General features: G+C 37.1%; 1 long non-coding RNA gene across 1 annotated transcript in view; it reads right to left on the reverse strand.

Annotated features, from left to right (window-relative positions):
- Window positions 1-1952: 1952 nt before the first annotated feature.
- LOC109377323 (uncharacterized) overlaps window positions 1953-22935 on the reverse strand; it is a 24822-nt gene continuing 3839 nt past the window's right edge. Inside the window, exons 2-3 of the long non-coding RNA XR_002122854.1 lie at window positions 12653-12750; window positions 1953-1993 (exon numbers count right to left, since the gene is read on the reverse strand). This is a non-coding gene — a long non-coding RNA (uncharacterized LOC109377323). The remainder of the gene's footprint in view (window positions 1994-12652; window positions 12751-22935) is intronic.

A 22935-nucleotide genomic window follows, 5' to 3' on the forward strand; every position in this document is an offset into this window, starting at 1 on the left:
CTGAAACCCTTGTAAATTCCTAAATGATAACAGCACTTGGAGCATATTTTATTCTAATGAGGTGACTCTGGGTGGGCTCCTGGATGGATTCTGGTCACCAGAAAGCCAAGCCATGATTAGAAGCTTAGGAATTTTCAGTCTCACACCCCACATCCCAGGAAAAGGCCTGGGAAGGGAGCTAATAACTGATCATGTCTATGTGAGGAAGCCTCCATAAAATCCCAATAGTACGGGGCTCAGAGAGCTTCCAGGCTGGTGAACATGTCCATGTTCCAGCAGGCTGACATACTCCAACTCCATAGGGATAGAAGAAGCTCCTGTGTTTGGGACTCTCCCAGACCTCGCTCTATGTATTTCATCTGGTTGTTCATCTGTATCCTTTAATAAACTGGTAAATGTAAATAAGCATTTCCAAAGTTGTTCAGAGAATTGTCCTGGCAAAAGCAACATCTTACACTGAGAGATACAGACAGTTTAACCTCTGGGCCCCCAACGTCTAATGGCAGAAAGCAGGCTGTGAGAATCACTTATAGGAAAGGTATGATAACTTAGGTAGAGCAAGAATCCCACAAGAGGCCAAAACCAAGAACCAATGAGAATAACGAATTTGGAAAATCCAGAGAACAGAAATGGGACCAGTCACTTGAGTTTGGGGAAAGGGCCACATGCACTGGCCAGATTTCAGACTGCTCTGTGTAACTACTATGTGTCATTCATTTCCTATTATTCTTAGAACATGAGTTTTTCTTGCAGTTATCCTACCCTTTTCTCACCAATGAATACTGGGTATGGTCAGGGGTGGGAGGTGGGAAGACAGGTGTTTTTAACTTACACATCTCCAGATCAAGATGAACTGAACCTGAGGAATCTCATCCGCATTTGGACCTAATACAGATGACAAGATCTTGCAAGGACTTTGAGCCAGCAGAGTAATACGATGACATTTGAAGGCAATGGGGGAGATGAATGCATTTTGCAGGTGGGAAGAAGATCAATTCTAAAGGATAGACTGTGGTGGATTGTTTCTAAAGACAGCTGCCAATAATTTCTTCCTCTCTGCATGTGCATGTCGCTCCACCAATCAAAACGTAGAACGTAATTCCCCTCCCCTGAGAATTTGGACTGGACTGTGACTTGCTTTGTCCTATAGAATGTGTTAAAAGTGACATTTTAGACCATCCAAGCACAGGCCTTAGGAAGTTTCTGCTTTTGGGGGGAATCCAGCTGCCTTATAAATAAGCTTGGGCTAGACTACTGAATAGAGAGAAGGGACTTCAAGGCTTGGTTGGCTTCCAGTGCTTCGTGCCAAGGTCCCAAACATGAGGGAAGCTATCCTGGATATTTCAGCCCAGCTTAGCTTCCAGATGCATGAATGACTTCAGCTGATGCTACACGAAACAACAATAAGCCATTGTCACTGAGCTCTGCAACAAACTGCATAATCATGAACAAATAAATTATTGTTTTTAAAAGCCACTAAATTATTGGGGTGGTTTATTATGGAACAATAAAAAACTAAAACAGGATGCTTGAGAACATTTTTGAGACAGTGGGGCACACTCTTTTTAGGGAAACAGAATGATTTAATAATTAGGGGCTCACATATGTTGAATTTGTGATCAGAGGGATCTATGAACAGAATGTTGCGCTGTTAAATTGATAACGCCTTTAAGAAGAGTAAAACAGGGTTGTAAGTTTATATAATACTTTAAGTACTGATTGATCCAACAATGATTTACTGATAATCTCTTATGTTCCAGGCACTAGATGCGTTTCAAGGTGACTTAAATTAATTTAGCCAGCTAGCAATTTAAAAAATATTTTTGTAAATATGGTAGCTTCTAGCAATTAAAAGTAGGTGGGTCTGGGGCTGGCCGAGTGGCTCAGTTGGTTAAGCGCTCGCTCAAAGGTTTGAGCTCTGAGCAACAGCGGTTCGATTCCCGGCCCGAGATGAGCAGCCGCTGAGCTGCCAACAGGTAGCAGGATGGCTAACCTAAAAAAAAAAAAAAAAATGTAGGTGGGTCTGTTTCTCCACTTCTCCACCCCAATTCCCAATAGCCTTGATGTCACTGGCATCTTACACTAAAAGTAAGTCATAGACCAAATTCTAAGAAATGTATTAACATTTATTAGAATGTCATTTTAATATATATAGAAATTATGGTCTTTCCATTGTGAGAATGCAGAATTCCATTAAGAAATACACATTAAGATTGTTGGGGAGCAAGAGAGAATTCCCGCACTCTATCCCTCTTTAGCCCTTATGGCTGAACTACTTATAAAATTAACACAAGACTAGATTAACAGGAGGAAAAAACAATCTAATTTACGTGCACCAGGAAATCACAATATGATCCTCAGATCATAAAATGAAGCTCAAAGAAATGATGAACTTGGCACCTTTTTATACTTTTTTAGACAAAGAAACAAATTGGTGAGAAATTGACAGGACAAAGGAAGTTAATGCTCATTAGAAAGAATCTAAGCAGGTTTGGGTATTTGTTAGCGAGGAATTTAAACAGAGTTTGGGCTTGGGTAGTAAATTGGTAAAGGTATTACAAGGCTTGTTTACACACACTTTTTTGACTCTGGATTTTATAACTCTTGTGATAGGTTTTCTCTCAGGCCTTCAGAAGCAGGGAGAGCACCTGTCATGGAGATTTATTTCCTGCTTTTAAGGGGACTGAGGAGAGTCAAAGAGCTCTTGCTGCTTCTCAGGTGATTTTAGTTCAAAATAATCAATATGCCATCTGGGCCCTAACAAGCTGATGAAGCAAATCAAAATCATAGTACTAATACTTTTATGGCAGGTTCGGGAATAAGCTGTTTATCATTAGTATATTTTAATGTTTTTTTTGTTTGAATGCTTTAAAGAGTTTGACACATTTAATATTTTACAGCTTATCCTTATGATCCCAATACAAAAAGTTTCATTGATTTAGGCTTCCACTTTAAAGGCATAAGACATGTTGAAAGGCATAAGACAATGTTATTAGGTTTATAAATAGTATTATAATTTTTAGAAGTGCTTGAGATTCAATATAAATATGTATATGAAAAAGTCAGACAATTAAGTTCACGAACTTTCCACCATCTAAGTGCACAGTGAAAAGTTCATAGACTTAATTGTCTCACCTTCGTACATATTTAATTTTCTAGATTTATGAGTTATTTAAATATTTGGGAAGTTTTGCCACTCAGACAATTGAAATATTAAATCAAAAGTGTAAATGGAACCAAGCAGTAATTAAAGGCCTCTTAAAATAATTGTTAAAATTTTTGAGATTTATAAATTAATAATTTGATTTATAAGTGAAGTTAAAAGTTTAAGAAAAAGGTATTAAAATTTTAACTTTAGTAAGTCAAAAATTAATTTTTAATAACCTCAACTAATCTTTTCCTAAGTCATTGTCAAACACACTAAAATATCCTCACTGACATAATATGGATCAAGAGTTCATCAGTGTTCAGTGTAGCTTTTGTTGAAAAAGAAGAAAATGCTACTGTGTGTGTGTGTGTGTGTGTATGTGTGTGTGTGTGTGTGTGTTCTATTGCTTTCTTTTTCTATTTGTTTAATTCAATGGCTAAAATTTACATTTATAAAACTTGATTTGAATGCTTAAATATTTTAATAAACTGCTAAAAAACAGTTTGTTTGTTTTTGAGTAATGCTCTGTATGGAGCAGAATTGTTCAAAAGTGGCCCAGAGCACTCATATTAAGCTTCCTAGATGATAGGCAGCTCCATCCACCAGTGGAGAGGACTGCAATTGAACTCAGCTACCTAATAGCTGGTGGCTTCCTCTACCCAGCGGAAGGGTTACAATTTCTCATGGGTCCCATGATCTCTAGAAAGGAGTGGATCTAGGTTGTGCGGACCTGAAGTTTATCCTTCTCCTTTTGCTGACCCTTCATTTTTATTTCCCAAATAAACCTTATTCCTTGACCATATCATGTGACACTGTGGAATTCACTTTTTCCCTCTTCATCTTAAGTTCTACTATTTGTGTGCTGGTTCAGTGCTATGACTTTACATCTCTTTCACATGCAGCTATGAAGAAAATTAATTTGAAATTTTATCCTGTCAAATACAATGGAAGTGTAAGATATAGCCCTGCAGTCACAATTATGTGTAAATGGAATGTAAGAAGTTTAGAAAGACAATTAAAATAATTAAATTAGACAATGTCATTCTTATCAGCAAATTATGACAGATCTGAAAAATGTTAGGAATAAAAGTGGCTATTGCTGTAAATTATGAGTATGTTTTTGCACTATATCATCCTTTTCTATTTATGCTATTAACTTGACTTTCTTATTAAATACAAGGTTTTCAAGAGCAAACCTATCTTAAGCTGAGAGGGGGAAAAACATCTCAGTTTATGGACTTCAGTTTCTGCAGGTGCCCCAGGGTGATAAGTAGTTTTAGAAAGAAGACTAAAGAGAGCAGGTGTGGTCTTGGTTCTTCTGCCTTTTACCTGCTGACTCCACTCTAGCTCATCTGTAAAGTGGAGATAATAGAGCTTACTCTGCCAACCTGACAAAGTTATTTTGTAGTTTAGCTGAACAAATGGATGAGACAGGATCTCTAAAGTTCAGAGGACAGGTACTACTGTATTCCCCTTACTCATTGCTCCATAATGCTAAAAACACACACAGCATCCATCCCTGTGCCTTGAACACATTGCTCTCTCCTCTTTGCCTGTTGACATTGCACTTGACCCTCTAAGCCCATGTTCAAATGCTATCACCTAGAGCTTTCACTGAACACCCCATCTGCAGTCTCCTTTATTCTGAAAGCAGTTATCATATAATTGTTCAGCTCATACTTTTTGCTACCTGTATATTATTCATATTCTTATAATGGATCAATTATGCAGAGGGTGCCAAAAAAATGTATATTCATTTTAAGAAAGGAAAACTGTATTAAAATTGTAATACTCAATATATACCAATAACAAAAGATGAATACAAGTCACATTTGACTTCTGCAATTACCAAGTGGTTACCATCAGCACCAGACACTTCTGATTACGGTGAACTACTGCTTGAGCAACATTGACCGAAGTGTCCACTTGTATACATTTTTTTGGCATCCCTGGTATTTTTCAATAGTACAATGCAATGCATTGAAGGTAGAAAGCAGACAGTGTTCACCTTCATGTGCTGAGCAAATGTTACCTGTCTATTGCTGGGCAATGTGGGGATTCTAAGGTGAGCACTCTTCCTGTTTCACAAGTGCAATGTAGTAGCAGAAATAAGGCATTTTGTTTATTGACTATTCATAGTAATTACCATGAAACACTACAGAAACCATTAGCATCTAGATGGTACCTGAAACCCAGACAGTAAAGGAGTTTGGTCTGAAAGAGAGATGAGAGCCTAGGGCAAACCTCGGAAATTCAATGCGTAAGACAGGAGAAGATGCTGAGAGTCCAAGGAAGGCTGTAAGCCTAACATTGCTCTTAAAAAGGTCTATTTTTTTAAAATGAGCACTGAAAAAAAATGTTCAACATCATAAATCATCAGGAAAATGCAAATTGCAACAACAAGATACCACTGCCCATCCATTAGAGTACTTAAAATTTAAAAGACTTAAAACATCAAGTATTGGGGAGAATATATAGCAACTGGGACTCAAAAGTTGCTGGGGGGAATGCAAATGGTGTGGCCATTTTGGAAAACAGTTTGGCAGTTTGTTAAAAAATTAAATATACTAATAGTACAACCCCCAAATTCCACCCCTCCATATTGAGTCAAAGAAAATGAAAACATATATGCATTTTAGGTCTTGATCCAGAATAATTGTAGCAAATTTATTCATGATAGCTCAAAACTGGGTCCAACCCAAATGTTGATCAATAGATGAATGAATAAGCCAATATGTTCCTATATATTGTTAAATAGTATTCTTAATATGGATATATCATAATTTTATTTTTTTTCTAATCAATAGCTGATAGACATTTGAGTTGCTTCCAATTCAGGGCAATTATAAATAAAACTACAAATATCCATGCAGGAGTGTTTGTATGGACATAAGTTTTCATTTCCCTTGTGTAAACGCCTAGGGGTGGAATTGCTGGGTTGTACATTAAGGGTTATATGTATAAGAAAATGCCAAACAGTTTTCTAAAATGGATGTATAATTTGCATTCCCAACAGCAATATATGAGAGTCCAAGTTGCTCTGTATCCTAGCCAGCATTTGCTATTGTCATTTAAAAAAAAGTTAACCTAATAGATATTATTATGAATTGAATTATGCCCCCCCCCGCTCCGCCAATTTATGTGTTGAAGCCCTAACCCCAAGTGTGACTGTATTTAGAGACAGAGCCTCTAAGGAGGTAATTAAGGCTAAGTGAGGTCATAAGAGTGGGGGCCTGATCCAATAGGACTAGCGTTCTTAGAAGAAGAGATACTAGGAGTACATGTGCACAGAGGAAAAGCCAAGCAACACAAGGATATACAGCCATCTGCAAGCCAGGAAAAGAGGTCTCACCAAAAACTAACGCACCAGCACCCAGAACTGTGAGAAAACAAATTTCGGTTGTTTAAACAACCCAATCTGTGGTAGTCTGTCACAGCAGCTTGAACAAGCTAATACAGTTCTATAGTGCTATTTCACTGTAGTTTTAATTTGCATGTCCCTAGCCATTAATAATATTGAACCTCTCTTCATGTACTTATTTGATATTTCTAGCTCTTCTTGTGAAGTATATGTTTGTACATAATTATGCATATTAGAATACCAAAACCAATTTTTGCTCCAAAGATTTCTTAATTTGTTAAGATCATTGTTCTTACCATGATGCTGTGATCCATCAGTACTTACATTTGAATAATCTTTGCAAAAATTAGGTTTCAATGCTGAAATTTTTAAACAGAATTTATAATATGGCTTTCACAATAATGTTAGATATTTAGATATTTCACCTTGGATAGAATGACCTTCCAAAAACTTTTTTTGTTTTTGATTGAACAAAAACAAAATTGGACTAAAAAGCATGAATTGGACTAAAAAAAAAACTATTATTGAAAGAAACAGATTTTCTATTTGAAACATAAAACTGAGGTAAAAACAGGCATCATTTAACTGTAAAGTTATTGTTCTGCTAATGCAACCAACACATTAATAGCTATTGCTCTACTTTTCATAAGTACACAAGAAAACGTTCAATAAAAAAATGAACGAAATTAACTGAAACAGTCATTTGATCAGTGACTCACAAAGTGATATATAAACAGGTTTTCTTCATCTGCACATGTTATATTTTTGTCTTTGGGCAGTTTTTTAAAAATAAGTATTCCTTTTTGAAGTAGACGCCAATTATTCTTCAAATGCTTTGTATCTTCTGGATTTCAGTAGTCAGTGCTAGCACTGTGGTTACCATGGTGAATGTAAATAGTGGTAAACATGTTATGTGAGTTATAATTCTATCATCAATGTTATTAAGAAGTGGAAACAGTAATTTTTCATTAAACATGTATGTTATGGGTAGAACTGTGTTCTGTTCCCCTCCAATATTCATATGTGTTGAAGTCCTGGCCCCCCAGTACCTCAGAATGTGACCTTATTTTGGAGTAGGGTTGTTGAAGATTTATGTGGTCATCTGGAGTAGAGTGGGCCTCTACTCTAATATGGCTAGTGTACTTATAAAAAGGGTAAATGTGGATACAGGCATGCACACAGGGTGCACACCATGTGAAGATGAAGGTGGCGGTTGAGGGGATCCTTCTACAAGCCATGGAATGCTGAAGATTGCCAGCAAACCACCTGAATATAGGTGAGAGGCATGGAGAGTTAGTCTATCTGGTGATATAAGAAGATAGCATGGGACTCTAGGAGATTGGTGCAAAAACTGCTGACATGATGCACGACTGGGTTGTAACTTGAATAGAAACGGAAGTGAAGGTGGAAAAGGGCTGATAAACAGCCAGTCTGGGAGGCATCGGGCCATTAAGTCTCGATGATCTCAAAGAACTGATAACAGGAATGACAGAGGGTAGAGTTGGAAGGAAGGTTAAAGTCCTAGAATGGTATGTTTGAATTTAAGATTTTTAGAGTGAAAGAGTTCCAGGTAGTAACAGGATGTGTGTGGTTAATCCGGGGGTTAAAGTCTCTGATGAGAAAGAGGAAATGACCAAGTCGTCAGTAAGTGACAGTTCCAACAAAGCTTAGAGGTTGACACAGCTGATGACGTGAACCATGAAGGAACAGTGAGAGTGAAAATGTAAAGATCTGAAAGTGGTTCTGGGACAAAGGGAAGATCCATCAGTTGTTCTAACACATGTCTGGCTGTCCCTGGTCATCTCCCTTCCAAAAATTAGCTCCCAATTTTTTACTCCTATATCCCAAGAAATTAGGTCCTTCAAGATCCTTTTCTTTCCTTCCAAAGAACCCGTCTGGCAGGGAAACAATAGTGAAGACACTTAGAGGCTAACGGGTAAGACAGCAGAAAAACTGGGGTAACAACTTTCGCTTCATTATATTTATATGTTTCAATTGTCTACTGGAATCTCCAGCTGAAGGTATCAGAAGCTTCTTAAGCGCAATACATATGTCCAGAACAAAACTTAATTTATTCCTTGACACATTATACCATTTCTCCCTATATAAACTTTTGCTTCTCCTTGAGTATCTTCTCCCAGAAAAAGACACTACCCACCCTCGTACACAACTCCTTTCATAGTTTTTTAATTTTTTAAATCCATCCAACTGTCTTTATATCCAGTGCTTCTCCTCTGCTTCAGGCTCTCATCACCTCCCACCTGGATTATTATAACAGTCTTTCAGTGATCTCCCTAATAACTCTACCTTTATTTAAAATTTTCATAAATTGTTCATCATGGATTTTTTGCATTAATTTTTAATTTAAAAAGAAGATATTGCTTTCAGGACAGCTGGTTAGCTCAGGTAGTTAGAGCGCAGGTCCCAGTGCTCATAACACTAGGGTTGCCGGTTCGATTTCCACGTGGGCCACTGAGGTGCGCCCTCTACAACTAGAAGGAAACAACTGCTTGGCTTGGAGCTGATGGGTCTTGGAAAACACACTATCCCCCAATAATCCCCAATAAAAATATTTTTAAAAGTTGCATTAAAATATCATTCATCTTGTTTACAGGGTGTTTTGGTGCCTCCTTAAATTGTGCATAAAAAGCTAGTGCTTCACTCACTTGTCCCAGCCCTACCTACTACCTGTAGTCTTATCTCCTACAATTCGTTTCCAATCAGCAAGGACAGTCAACTAAAATACATATGATGATGCCACATTCCTGCTTAAAATTCTTCAGTGGATCCCTCTCAGGTTAACTGAACAAGACCTTAATAAGATCAGTCTTTCTCTGGTTCTTGCTTACTAGTTTAGCCTGTAGTATAGGTTTCTCCCTCCTTTACCCATCATCACCACAGCTAACATTATGTACACGTATGAGCACAGAACAAACACTTTGTTCTTTGCACTTTACATGTAATTTCTCACCCTATCTGATGAGGTGAAGTAAATACTATTATATTCTCTTATAGCAAAGACATTGAGCTAGAAGATTCCACCACTCCCTTCCTTTAGGTCTCTTTTAGGCTTTTCCACATGTTTCCTCTACCTGGAAGACTCTCCAATCTCCTTCTGTGGTTACTTCCTATAATAGGTTGAATATGGCCCCCCAAAGACATCCACATTCTAATCCCCTAATCCTGTTACCTTACACGGTAAAACAGACTTTGCAGATGTGATTAGGTTTAGAACTTTGAGATGAATTATTCTGGATGAATTTGTCCTGCATGAATGAAATGAATAAATTTACCCTGGATTATCTGGCTGGGTCATATGTAACCACAAGAGGGAGGCAGGAGGGTCAGAGTGAGACAGAAGATGTGACATGGAAGTAGAGGTCAAAGTGATGCCATTGCTGGAGGGGGACCATGGGCCAAGGAATGTAGATGGCCTACAGAAGTAGGAAAGGGCAAGGAACAGGTTCTCCCCTAGAGCATCCAGAAGTAACACAGCCCCGCTCACACCTTGATTTTGGGCCTCCAATGTCCAGAACTACAAGATAGTACACATTTGTGTCGTTTATCTAGTTGCGATATAATTGACATATAACATTTTATTTCAGGTGTACAAGGTAGTGATTTGATATTTGTATGTATCGTAAAATGATCACTATAAGTTTAGTTAACATCCATCACCACACAGTTACCCTTTTTTTCTTGTGATGAAACATTTAAGAAAGATATACTTTCTTAACAACTTTCAAATATACAATACAATATTATTAACTATAGTCACCAGGCTGTACAAATGTGTGTTGTTTCAAGTTACTAAGTTTGTGGCAATTTGTTACAGCAGCAATAGGAAACATCTTCCTCAGGGAAGCCTTTTTAGGTCCCCTCAAACTGAGTTAGACGTTCTTCCTCAATGTTCTCCCCACACCCTGTCCTCTCTTACAGCACTTGTCTTGCTGCATTGCTTTTCCCAGTTAGAAGCCCAGCTCTAACCCTAGACTCTAAGTTCCTCTGACAGAGATCACGTTGTTCCTTTGTATCCCCAGAGCCTAACTTAAAGATGGACAGCTGCAGCTCAACAGATATTTGCTGAGTGAATGAATGAATGTGACTTCTCAAAGAAGGCTGAGATTATGTGTTTATACTAAAGTCACGTAGAGGCTATTAAGTTTAAAATGTAACTGAATTTGTCTTCCTGGCAAGGAAAAATAAAAATAATAAAGGCACGGAGTGGGCTTTTTCCTAAATGCCCCATGAAGACAGATGGGAGTGGTTACCTTCACAACAATGAGAAACCTGCTTTCCTCAAAGAAACAAATGAAGCAACAAAGCAACAGAGACTGGAATGATTAAGAAAATTTGAGGTTTCAGAGGGGCTTCTAAGTTTTTTTTACATATAAGGCATATACTTAGATATATGTACCAGCCACCAGAAGTTTTTATTCCTGACAATGGTGAATTGAATGTGGCTGTCCTGAGCTTGCTACCATTAAATGTGACTCCAACGTGAGATAGGGCAACACAATCCTTTATCCCTATTTTCCTTTTGTTGTAAATCTTTGTTATTCTCCAGTTACATAATGTAATCTTAGTATGTGGATTCTCAAAGGAAGAAGTCATTGCCGAATTGGGAGAGGTCATTACAGAGTCACAGGAGTTTCTCTCCCATCCTCTGTTTCACCAACTGTTCAGAAGTCTGACAAGGAAGGTGCAGCTGGGTTTTCTGCTCAAGGCATCACAAGGCTGAAACCAAAATGTCAGCTGGACTAACTTTGTGTCTGGAGGCTCAGGGGAAAACTTCACTCCTAAGCTTATTGGTGCAGTTGGCAGAATTCAGCACCTTGCAGTAAAACGACCGAAGTGCTAGTTGCTTTCTGGCTGACAGCTAGGGGTTTGTCTCAGCAACTGGAGAGGCTGCTTTTAGGGCCTTTCCCCGAGGCCACCAATGTCACTTCACAATGTGAATGTGTACTTTCTTCCAGGTCAGTCCAAGCACAGTTCACGAGGAGCCAGAGAAAACTCTCTACTTTTTAAAGAGTTCATATGATAGGTCAGGCCCACCCAGTTAATTTCCCTATGTTAAGATCATTTCTGTCATGTAACAACATAATCACCAGAGGAAAATTTGTATTCAGTCCCAGAGATTATCAGGGCATGCACAGCATACGGGTAGGAAATTTTAAGGCCATTTTAGAATTCTGCTCTCTACACCACTACCCATGCAAGTTTATCAGAATGGGGAAAGGGAGTATATTTGGAAAACAATCTAACAAATAAACAAACAAAAAACATTTACAGTGTTTTTAGTACTTTCCCCCACATTCCCATAGAGAACCACTCCTGCAGTGGAATTAAACTTGAACAACTCAAAATTATATAATTAGTTTCATTTAGTGTCATTAATATGACTAATTCAGTTCTTCCAGCGTGACTTTTAACTTTTTCTGGTTACACAATTAGCCTGTGCAGGCTACCCCTGCTGGGCAGATGAGTTCAAGTGCATTTAGCTCATCCATAAACAATAACAAAACATTTTTCTGGAGAGCCAACAATACCAGGTGGTAGTTGTGTTATGATACCAGAGTTTTGTAAGATGTCCTACTGGGAAAAAAATGGAGTAAAGGGTACATGGGATCTCTCTGTATATTACTTCATACAACTGCATGCGAACCTATAAATTCCATCTTAATATTTGATTAAAAAAATATCCATTCTGGGTGGCACATTAGATCCCGGTGTCACATGTCAGATATCTGGAACACAGGCATTGGTTTTGCCCTTTCCGGAAAAAAAGAAGGATGAATGGAGGCAGGATAGAATTGGGAGCTTGAGGAGTGGGCAGGGGATCTGGAATACCCTAAGTGAGGGATCAGATGAGGGCTCAGTGAAAGATGAACAAAAGTAATAGTCTCTTTCTCAGCAGTCTTGGCAGTTTCTAGATTTCACAGAGTGGGCAAATTGGCTATTAATGTTTTGGAATTAGTACATTGTTTAGAAGATTAAAAATACAAAGCTTTTTCTCAGTTTCAATTATATCATGCAGACAACCAGATATTTTAAGTAAAAACATTGTGACATTTGTAACCACATAACAGAGAATAAATTTTAAAAAAAAAACAACCTTTTAAAGCCCCTAGGGGGCGAGGTACCTATTTTCTCCTAGACGCTGTTTCTGTGGTTCCAGTCCCCATCGCCAGGTGACAAGGAAGGCCCGCCGGTGTGTTCTTCTCTATGGATACAGTTCCCCCTGGCAAGGGAAGCAGAGAACTGAAATGAGCCTTTGATTCAGTCAATTATAATTTGTACTATAAAACGTATTTTAAAATAACTAGTAACTTTTACCTGTCACATAATAAAAACGTCTAAATAAAAGTACTATATTCTATGATGGACTTCAGTCTCTAACTTATTCGGTTTAACTCCAAACAAAAATTTGTAGGAATGGTCCAGATGCCACCTGTCAGCTATTTTTTCCCTTACATCTTAGTTATTAAATCTTCATACGTTGTCACTCTAAGCCTATAATAATGAGGTCATTGACTAAGGTGTCCTCACTCTGCTAATCCCGGCTTATTTTTCACAAAATAACTAATCTTCAGGGAACACCTCAAACCATCAGTTTTAATTCTGAGTCAGAAAAACAAAAAGTAGAGAAAGTTATGGATGACGTGGCCTCTTGGAACATTAGATTTCAACATGGGCCATGTAACAGTCATTCTCTTACCTGGAAAGAGATGGATTTGATACACTGTCATTAGAAGCTCAAGATGCCCCAAAGCTAGGATTATTTGATTATCAATACATAACTTTTAAAAACTAAGACATGGTCTAGGGGAAAAAGTATGCAGGTTGTTTTTGTCCTTGTGTCTTACTCTATGTCATGAGAATTTTTATATGCATGTAACTCTTTAATTAAAGGAAGCCCATCTTTCAAGGCTCTAAATATACAAAACCAAAACACTTAAATTTGATGTCATTTTAGGCATCAAAGTCACTTTGCAAGGAGGGAATTGATTAGGTCAGGACAATGGGTCCTGATCATAGATGTACTTTTCAAACATTGAAAACAACTAAGGCAAGAAATTTCACCAGCAGATAGCTTTTGCCCTGTTGGGAATGCTGCCCAAGACTACGATGTTAGAGCCAATTTATCGGACCATAGAGTGGCAAGCCATGCAGAGGAGACCTGAGACCCCTGGCTGACAGCCAGTGCCAAGCTGCCAAACTTGTAAAGGCACATTCTAGCCTAGCCAACCTGTATGTAGCTACATGAGTGGGCCCAGCAAAACTAACAGAAGAACCATCCAACCAGCCACAGAACTGTGAGCATAATAAATTCTTGTTAAGTCACCTAGTTTAGGGTGGTCAAAACAGATTTGAATAATTGAGGAAGAGTTCATGGAACTCAACGTGTACAAAACTCGATTAATTTTTCTTGATTTTCAGACTTTTATTATTTATAGTAATAGTGCCACCATTTGTCTTTTACTGTTTTGAAACAAGAGACATGTTTTTTTCTTCATCTTCTTTATTTCCCTCCCTGATATACAGTGTCTTTGAATCATCATTCAACTTTCAGTGTAGTAAAATTTTGCTCTAATTATTTTTCTTTCCACCAAAAAACTCCTTAAGTGGCTTCCTTTGCCTACACAATAATGTTCTGGAACCTTAGCCTTATTTATTGAATCGCCTTCTTCCCAATTCTGGTTGCCATGCATATTTCCAGGCATAACCTATCTTTCTTTCAAGTTATCACTTTTCTCCAAAAACCCCAAACCCAGCCAAATTAGCCTAGTCATTCTTTCTAGACTATGCCATAAGCACTCTTTCTTTTTATTTTTTTTAGATTTTTTTTTTTAATTGGGGAACTGGGGGGATGGGAACAGAGCTGGGGAATTGGGGGAAGGGCAACAGACAAGTTGCTGTCGTTTTTTGTTCTTCAGTCTAGTTGTGGAGGACGTTGCTTCACTGGCCCAAGTTGGCACCATCATTNGACGGCCGCTCACTGCGGCTGCTGGCCGCTCACGCTGGCTGCTGGCTACACACGGTAGCCCATGGCAACCCACTGCAGCAGGGGCTGCAGCCCACACTGTCGCAGGCGACTCACAGCAGCCCAGCTTCAGGTTGAGCCGTTGTTCAGCATCTTAGCTGTAGAGGGCAGCATCACTGGCCCTCATGTGGGATCCGAACCGGGGCCCTCTGGCATCCCAAGCCAGTTCTTAACCATTGCGCCACTCGGCCGGCCCATAAGCACTCTTTCTTAATGCTTTTGCTCTTAATTATTTTTTCGCAAATGAATTCCCACTACTTAGATCTTGCTCATGCAAAAATGTCCAATTCAAATTCTACCTCCTATGTGAGGCTTCTTCTACAATTATTTCCAGATTATTTTTTTAACTCCTTTATTATTTTATTGTCCAAACCAACCAGTTAATATCCACTATTTAGTCATTTATTATACTTATATTTTTCATGCATAAATGTTTTATGCACACATCTAAATTGCAACATTCTGGAGATCAAGGTCCATGTCTTAGGCCTTGTGTAAATATACAGTGTTGTCCATAAATAATAATTGATGTTGAAGGAGATAGTTAAGATTTAGGTAGGTGGGCAGGGAAGAAGCATTCTAGAGGAACAAGAGTAACAAGTGAGAAAAACGTATAATTTGTTCCAGAGATGGGAAAGATAACATCAAATGAAGGGTCAATTTAATTATCTAGCACCACCACCAACAAAAGCAGCACTCAGCTATTGTATCCTCTTCCCCCTTGCTTACATTTCTTCAAGGCACAATGGTACTCATTTTTGCCTCAGGACTTTTAACGTGTGGAAAATATGATCACTGAAATATAATTTAAAAATTATTTTGTTGCTTGCAAGAACTGTGTTACAGGAAGGAAAGAGGGGGCGTGTTCACTTACGTAAGCAAATTACCACCATACCCCAGTTCCTTAACGTATAAAATTTCAGGATCTTATACCTAAGTCCCCCCTGCCACTCCAGTTGCCTTGTGGTTAGCAGGGGAGGAAATGTCTCAAAACATCCAGCAGGGTGGGGGAAGGGAGAAGCCTGCAGTCAAAAGTTGTCAAGAGCTCTTTGAAAGGGGTGCTCTGTGCATATACTTGAAAGGGTCACAGAGTTTAAAACACTGAACTACTATTTAAGTGAGTTCTTAACTTTCTCCAACAACTGACACATAACACTTTCTTCATTCAACAAATTTATTTATTCAATAAATACTCTCTGGGTGCCAACTATCAGATGAGCACAGTTCTAGGGGAATCATGCCTTATAATAAACAAAAATTATACACACAAATTTGAAAAAAAAGTAGGAAATGAGAATACTGACCAAAAGAAAGCTGGTATAGCTATATTAATATAAATGAAATATACTTAAAGGGAAAAAATATTACTAGCAGGTCACTCCGTAATGTTGAAATGTTCAATTCATCAGGAAGCTATCACAATTTTATTTCCGTATTCTCTGAAAAACAGCCTCGATATATATAAAGCAAAAAAATTGACAAAACTATAATGAAAATAAATATATAATCATAGTAGATTATTATGGAAAAGCTCATTTCTTTACCACCCCTTTTCTCCCTACATATTTGCATTGCTCACCCCCTTTCTTTTTTCAGACATCTCCTCAGAGAATTATTTTCAAATTTTTACATTTAAAATAGTGTCTCTATCATTCTTTTTTTTTTTTTTTAGCTGAGCCATCCTGCCACCTGTTGGCAGCACAGCAGCAGCTCAGCTCAGCCTGGGAATTGAACGGGTGGCCCTGTTGCTCAGAGCTCACACTCTTGAGTGAGCTCTTAACCAACTGAGCCACTCGGCCAGCCCACTATCATTCTTTATAGTATTTACATACACCCAATGCTATAGTATTCATTTATTAATTTTTTCCCTACTAAAAGTACTCCATGAAAACAGGGATAACACCTTGCTCATTCCTCATGAAATCTCTGGTTCCCTGAACAGTTTCTGTCACATAAAAATGTTTGCTGAATCAATGAATAAGTAAATAATAAACAATTGCTGGATACTTCTGTGTACAATAAGGAGTCCCTTTCTTATTTATGGGTGACGTTCTAAGGCCCCTTGTAGGTGCCTAAAACTACTGATAGTAATGATGCTATACTGCAGCGGTTCTCAACCTGTGGGTCGCGACCCCTTTGGGGGTCGAACGACCCTTTCACAGGGGTCGCCTAAGACCATCGGAAAACAAAAAGATATTTACATTACGATTCATAGCAGTAGCAAAATTACAGTGATAGACTAGCAACAAAAATAATTTTATGGTTGGGGAGTCACCACAACATGAGGAACTGTATTAAGGGGTCACGGCATTAGGAAGGTTGAGAACCGCTGCATACTGTTTTATCCTATACATATATACCTATGATAAAATTTAATTTATGAATTAGACACAGTAAGAGATTAACAACAACTAATAAAATAAAACAATTGTAACAATATACTGTAATAAAGGTTATGCGAATATGGTTTCTCTCTCGTGCTCTCAAAATATCATATTGTACTGTACTCACCCTTTTTCTTGTGAGGATGTGAGATGACACAATGCCTGTGTGATAAAATAGAGTAAGATGAATGCTATAGGCATTATGACATAGGATTAGGCTACTCTAAGGGTTACTTGAACACAAGCACTGCAATACCACAATAATCAACCTGATAACCAAGAGGGCTACTAGGTGACTATCGGTTGGGTGGAGTATATAGTAGAACATGGATACACTGGACACAGGGGTGATGATTCATGTCCCTGGCAGGACGAACTGGGATGGTGTGAGATTTCATCGCACTTCTCAGAACGGCTTGCAATAAAACTTACAAATTGTTTATTTCTGGAACTTTCCATTTAATATTTTAGACCATGGTTGACCGCAGGTAATGGAATCCATGGAAAATAAGACTATGGATAAGAGGGGGTCTACTGTACTAGAAACTTTAAGTGCATTATCTTAATCTTCCCAACAATCCTTTATTTTACAGGAATGGGTTAAGCAATTTACTCATTAATAAACGAGAGTCAAGACTTGAATCCAGGGATATTGTCTCCTTGCGAGTCCTTGATACTTCACTGAACTTGGGAATCCACCATAGGATCTTCTTACATGGGGATATGATATTTTATTCATTCAATAAAAATGTACTGAAATGCCTACTGGGCATAATGTGTCAGAGATGCCATGGTGAGGCAGAAGTGGACAGTGCTTGATTTCCTGGGGGCTTATATGCTATTAGGGCAGAAGACGTTAAATAACACTTGCATAATTAATTATTTAGTTATAATTATTTTAGTATCAGAAGGGACAACTTACGGTACTTATGCCACCTACATAACAGGAGAAGCTGACATCATCTGAGAATTCAGGGATGGTTTACGGGAGAAAGTGACACTTGGGTTGAAATTGATTCATACTCATTTTTCAGGTTTCAAACCAAATGTCATGAGCACTCCAGACGTAGGGTGAGTAAAATGCATCATAGTTGATGAAACTTAAAAAAAAAATTTTTATTACTGTATGTATCTCTGAAATATAAAGAGTTAAAATATCTACCATTCTGTTATTGTGCCTAAGAAACTTAATAATAAATATCAAATATCCAATCAAAATAAAATTTTCCTAATTGTTTCAGAGGGTGTTCTTACATTTGATTTGTTACATAAGGATCCACTCAGGTTCATACACCACCTGGTTGAATTGCATTTTAAATCTTTTAAAATATATAACCTTTTACCACTTTTCTTTTCTTGAATATATTTTTTTTCAAAAAAACTGGATCATTTGTTCTGCAGAATTGCCCTTATTTTGGATTTTCCTGATTACATCTCCATGGTTTTATTTAACATGTTCCACTGTCTTCTATATTTTCTGTAAACTGGAAATTAGGTATAGAGATTTGACCAGATTCAAGTTCAATTTGGGGGTGGGGGCGGCAGGAATACTTCATAGGTGTATATGTCTTATTGAGTCAAATCAGGAAACATGTAAGCCTGTCTCTCCTTTTGTGGTGTCGGCAGCCATTTATCACCAGGATTTCATTAGGGATTACAGATTGGTAATATTTTAATTTTATCACTCCTTCTTCATTACCTGGAATATTTCTCTATAGAGAAACATTTTCTCATTAATTATTCCCTCAGGTTACCCTGAGGTGCATTTCTTCCAGGAAAGGCAAGATAAATGCTTCATTCATTCTCTTTATTTTGTTTTTGTTTTCAGAATAATGTGTTGGTATCCTAGCATTCTTCAAAGGGATCTATGAGTTTTTTTGGGGGTTTTCTGTTGTTACTATCACATGGACTCAATTTTTACAAATTTGATGTGTTCCAATAAAAATATATATTATTATATTTGATGTGTTTCAATTATATATATATATATATATATATAATTTCTGAATATACAACACCAATATTATTACTAACAATATGATTATAGAAAACAGGTTAATATCTCTTTGTAATTAGTTTTGTCCTTAGGATAGTTCCCAGTAAGGATGTATAGATGTGATATTGATTTATAGTAAATATATATTTGGTCTTCATCCCTGTTACTGGCACAGAGCTCCTAAAACCCTTGGAATTTCCTAACTGATAAGAGCAATATAAGTATCTTTTGTTCTAAAATTTGGTCTTTGACCCTGGTTCATGACACTAGGTTCCTAAAATCCTTCTAATTTCCTGGTTGATAAGAGTTTCTTTTGTTCTAACTAGGCATCTCTTTGTGAACCGCTGGATGGTTCCTGGATGAGGGCTGGTCAGTGGGAAAACCAAGCCATGATTGGAAGCTTGGGATTTTCAGCCCTGGTCTCCATTCTTTTAAGAGGGAAAATCGCTAAAAATGGTGATGATTGATCATGCCTACATGATGAAGCCGCCATAAAGATCCCAATAGTATGGGGGTCAGAGAGCTTCCAGGACAGTGAACAAATCCATGTACTGGAGGATGATGCACCCTGACTCCATGGGACAGAAGCTCCTGCACTTGGGACCCTCCTAGATTTCTCCCTAAGTATCTCTTCATCTGGCTCTTCATCTGTATGCTTTATCATATCCTTAAAACGCCTGATAAACATAAATGTTTTCCTGAGTTCTGTGCGCCACTCTAGCAAATAATTAAATCCAAGGGGAACAAAATCATGGGAAACTTCAGCTTGTAGCCAAGTTGGACCGAAATTGTGAGATACCTGGCGACCTACTATTTGAGATAGCATCAGAATTGAGTTGATGTAGGACATCCAGCTAGAAGAGAATTGCTTGGTGTGAGGAAAAACTGCCACACATTCGGTGACTAGAAGTAAAATGTTTTGTATGAGTGAAGGAGACTCATAGGAGGAAGGACTGGGTTTTTCCCTACATGGGAGGAAAACTGGGTTTTTTCCTAATATAACAGATTATTTCTATATAGTAAAGGCACTTGGAATAATTATTTTCTGTGTGGCTAATCTGCCCTTTCTCTATATAATTAAGTTTATTTATTTCACTTTGCTTTCAATTAAAATTTATTGATTTTATTTTGCTTATAATTATGTAAAACATTTACATGTTTCCAAAGTCTATGATGCTACAAAATCAGGTACTTTTCTGAAGAAATGTTTAGCATCATTCCTATCGCACCCACCCTGTCTTCTCTATCCTCCATAGATAATTATTTTTATTCACTTTTGTTTACCCTTCATTAAAAAATATATGTAAATACATTGTTTTCACTATATTATTCTTTCCCTTTCTTAGATGAAAGATTCTTGCTTCCCTCCCTCCTTCCACCCCGCACCCAAACAGGCTTGTTTTCCAAACATGCTTCTTTTAAATGCTTAACTGGTATATCCTGGTGACTACTCCACAGTAGTATATAGATACTGTCTTTACTTATTTTACAGTTATATTATTTAAATATGCAAACCAATAGTTTACTCAACCAGTCTTTTTATGATGGGTATGTGTGTTGTTCCTAATCTTTTGGTATTACAAAGAATGCTGCCATTAATAGCCTGTGAATTTAACTTTTTGGGATAGGTTCCTGGAATGAGATCATTGGGTTAAACACAAATACATATGTAATTGTGATGAATATTACCAAATTCACCTCCATATGGATTACATAATTTTAAATTCAAATCAGCAGTGTATGATAGTACCTGTTTCCCCACAGCTTTGGCAGCAGAGTATGTTGTCAAACTTTGAGATTTTTCCCTTTCTGATATGCAAGAAGTGACAACTCATAATGGTATTATTTTGCATCTTTCTTATTAAGAGTAAGTTTTCATATGCTAAAGGACCATTTGCTTTCTTCTTTTATGAATATTCTTTATATTTCTTGTCCATTTTTCAAAAGGATTTTAGTACTTTTGGAAGCTCTTTACATATGATTTACTTGTGAAGTGGTTGCCTTATCACTAGAGATTATGGAAAATATACCCCAATGGAAAACACATTTTCTAAGAGCCCCCCCCCCCAGTTCCCACCCCTCACTGTGAGGGCATTAGCCTTATGGCAGGGGAAGGCTTCAATCCATTTGGAAAACATACATACAATAAGAACATATTGATAACCCATACTAAGTGGAAGTTGAATGAAGTTCAGCTTAAATGTACTATGGTGGAGAAGGAATGCAAAAACAAAAAAATGAGGTTTGCCAGAGAGCTATGAAGAACCAAGTGGCCATCTTGGACTGCCCACTGCCCCAACTATTCCTGTAATTTATAGCCATTGTTTACCCATTTTAGTTTCTCTGATTTAAGAGCAGATGGTTGCCATGTCACAGGGACATCAGGATAGCAAAATCTGGCAACAAGAGATCATTTCTGCAGAAGCAGAATGGAATTCATCTATATGTGCCACAATCTTTGTAGATTTTATTGCGAAGGCTTTTTCATGAAAGTCAAGGAATTTCAAATATAGAAGGTTAGCTTTTACTATTGAGAAGATTCAGTTTCCTTAAGTAATCAAAGATCTGATTCAGACTATATAAAATACAGAAAATTACTTTGAAAAAACACAGAATCTTTCTTTTCTTGGCAGAAAACTTTTCAAAGTATTTTATCAAGAGCAGAATAATGTTAAGCAAAACTTTGTCCTTTCAACAGAGAGAGAATCAAACTCTAATTTTACAATTTTAGAACCAAATTCTAAGCTTACTTTTGATATTGAAATTCACTTAAATTAATTTTAATCTTATTCAGCTTGACAACACATAAAATTTCTATTATCAAGATTTGTTTTCACTAACCTTCTACAACTTTCTTGTAATTCCCTTTAAAAAATGCATTTCTATACCTTATACCTTCTATTACTAAAAACACACATCCTACTTTTCTTGCAGTCAGTGTCATTTCCCTTATTATTCCTAGTAGTTTCAATTACATATGATGGAAACTTTAGCTCTTTAAAACCTCAATTTCTGATGAAAAGTAAGTAATTGTAAACTGTTACATCAATATATACTTTTTTAGATTGGCAAATTTCTAAATACATTTCATAACTTATAGAAACATAAATTCTTTCACTGGCAAAAATATTTCATAATTTTTAGAAACAAAGCACAAACGATTCATTAACAGATCTCAATTTATCTTTTAGCGTCTCTGTATTAAGAAGCAAAAAGTAGGTAAACTTAGACTTATTTAACAATTAATGTTTCAATATTTAATCTTACTTGGAAATGTCTTAGACATTTAGTAATTTCCATCTTTAATTTAACTTAGTAAAACTCTAAAGTTCAAGTTAACCAAAAGAATTTGGGAAACTATTTTTAAGTACCTATACCATATAATTATTGCTAAACTTTTCACTTAAAAACGTTTTATTTTACTTGTATTTATTTACTAAATTAGTTCTTAACAATTATGTTTAGATCATTCATGAAAACTCTATGAGATGTTAGACTAAGTCAGCCATCATTCTGTTACTATTTTTGCTGAAAATTCTGTAAGCCTATGTAGAATAAAGGTATTATATCTAGTGCTAGTAATTCTAAAGACATGTATGTCATAATTAAACCAAAAAACTTAAACAACCTTTTATTTACAAAAGATTAATCTTAGATAATGTGAACTTGAAAAGCATTTTGGTTAGTTTTTGTTACATTTTCAAGAATTTATGTAAGTGCTTAATTACTTTAAGCTAATTAACAGAGTTTTAGTAATATTCTCTGGAGGTAGAAAAATACCATGTTGTACAGAAAACATACAGATAAACACAAACAGAGATTTCATAGTCATTGTTTTAAAATTATTACCACAAGGGCCGGCCGAGTGGCGCGATGGTTGAGAACTCGCTTGGGATGCCAGAGGGTCCCGGTTTGGATCCCACATGTGAGGGCCAGTGACACTGCCCTCCACAGCTAAGATGCTGAACAACAGCTCAACCTGGAGCTGGGCTGCCATGAGTC

This window comes from Hipposideros armiger, unplaced genomic scaffold, assembly GCF_001890085.2.
Source record: "Hipposideros armiger isolate ML-2016 unplaced genomic scaffold, ASM189008v1 scaffold_1363, whole genome shotgun sequence".
Classification (NCBI taxonomy): Eukaryota; Metazoa; Chordata; class Mammalia; order Chiroptera; family Hipposideridae; genus Hipposideros; species Hipposideros armiger.